Here is a 2,387-nt window from a genome sequence, read left to right as displayed (position 1 = left end):
CTAATCCAGTATGACTAGTGTCATTATAAGAAGAGATTATGACACAGACATACACAGAGGGAAGAACACATGAAGACACAGGGAGGGGAAGACAACCATCTATGAGCCAAGGAGAGAGGCCTTAGAAGAAACAACCCTACTGCCACCTTGATCTTGGACTTCCAGCCTCCAGAACTGTGAGATAATAAATTTCTGTTGTTAAGCCCCCCAATCTGTGGTACTTTGTTATGGCAGCTCTAGCACACTAATACAAGGGGTAACTCATCAAAATCTGTAAAAGACTGTCAAATGCATCCCTCCTAATGCTCACATTCACCCTGCAAAGTCCACGTTATTGTGCACACTTAAGGAAACTGAGGCTCACCAACAATAAGTAACTTTCCCAAAGTCACACATCAACAAGTAGCAGAAAGATAAATAGAGACCTTGAATCACACTGCCCATATTCTTATCTACTTATTTTTACTTGATGGTATTTTCCTGGAAAATCCCCATATCACTAAAAATCTGAGTGTGTTGATTTAGGTTTGCCTATCTCAACTTCAAATAAGCTGCCTAGGAGATCTATATAAGGCAAAAACATCTTAAAAACTAATATTGGAGAAAATGCAAATAGATTATAATGTGTGAAAACTGATCAGCAAAAAAGGCCACACACCATAACATGTTCCATGGGTCCTGGAAGGGCAATCCTAGCCTATGTGAATATTATAGGGAGGACTGTCTCATCTTCCTGGACCCCAACAACTATGGAGAGCTGGACAGCTGGGCTTGTCCCTCCCTTCCCCCGAGTCCCATAAAACAAAGTGGTGATGGTATTACTGCTCACCTCACAGCCTAGGAAAGGCATGAAAGGACTTACAATGCTTCATACTAACACTCAGGAAACATCAGCAATGATTTCAATGACCTGGAAGATAAAAACAGAGTCCTATTCTTGCTTTTTATGTAGAGACTACCCAATTCATTCTGTGTAACCATTTTCAGAATGATGTGGGTGATCGTTTCAAGATCATGCATCTACATCCAGTGAAACCCGTTGAAAAACCAGAATCATTCAAGGAAAAAGAAAACATTCATTACCTTCTTGGAAACTTATTATCTGGTTGGGGAAAACATGAAAAAATCTTTAAAAAAAAGTTTAGAAAGAAAAAAGACAGGACTGTGCTTAAAGCAGCCTTCAAACTATGTTTAAAACAACCTAATAAGAATCTATGTGAAAATGCATGTACTTTGTAAATTTTGAAGTGCTGTGACAGGTCAAGGAGTTTTCATTACTATTCGTTGAACAAATACTGAGATTTTTCTCTGTCAGGCACTGTTTTGAGATTATTCATAATAAATGCATGCAAGTAAGCATGATGGAGTTCAAGCTGAGTCAGTGGTTGCCTGGGAGACCTAAAATAAAGGAGCAACCCAAAAGGTTTGCGGGTTATCCCCCTATTACTGGCTGCCACAACATTTCAGACACCACTGTGGCTCAGGCACAATTGTAAATCCAGGCCCGGAGCTGGAATCCCAACTCCACCACTTATTTTTTATTTGACCTAGTTGTCCCTAAAAGGTCATTGATAATCATATAGCTTGAAGGTTCCCTAAAAGTGTCCTGATAGTACATGTAAAGTACCTGGCACACAGTCAGGGACACTATGAATGGAAACTTTCATTATCTTAGTAGCCATATTGGTTTCCTAGGGCTGCTATAACAAACTACCACAAATGGGGGAGCTTCAAACAACAGAAATCTCTCATAGTTCTGGAGGCTTAGACGTCCAAGCAAGATTGGTTCCTTCTAAGAGTTGTGAGAGAGAATCTGTTCCATGCCTCTTCTAGCTTCTGGTGACATCCGGCAATCCTTGGTGTTCTCCAGCTGGTAGATATATCACTCCAGTCTCTGCCTCCATCTTTACATGGCATTCTCCCTATTCCTGTGTGTTTTCACATGGCCCTCTGTGTCTCTCTCTTCTTCTTATAAGGACATCAGTCTTATTGGATTACGAGCTCACCCTACTCTAGTATGTCCTCCTCGTCTTAACTAATTGCATCTGCAAAGACCCTATTTCCTGTCTGCGCTTTATACAGGCAATCTACTTTCTGTCTCTATGGTTTTGCCTATTCTGGACATTTCACATAAATGGAATCTAACAATAAATGATCTTTTGTGACTGACAATATTCTTGATTGTGAAGTCCATATGAACAATTGATTCTCACGGAATGCTTTCCTTGATTTTGGCTGAACTCTTCTATCCATAGACAAGCAATGGTTGCAACTGATGATAGAATGTAGTTCCAACATGGTAATGATGTTTTCAGTCACATTCAGGAGTAAAGAGTGAAACAACAGATGTATGTCAGAACTTCAGTCACTCATCAATGACCTGAGCA

This window comes from Rhinolophus sinicus, linkage group LG03, assembly GCF_036562045.2.
Source record: "Rhinolophus sinicus isolate RSC01 linkage group LG03, ASM3656204v1, whole genome shotgun sequence".
NCBI classification, from domain to species: Eukaryota; Metazoa; Chordata; class Mammalia; order Chiroptera; family Rhinolophidae; genus Rhinolophus; species Rhinolophus sinicus.
The sequence above is the reverse complement of the archived record's forward strand: the minus strand, read 5'-3'. Positions refer to the sequence as shown.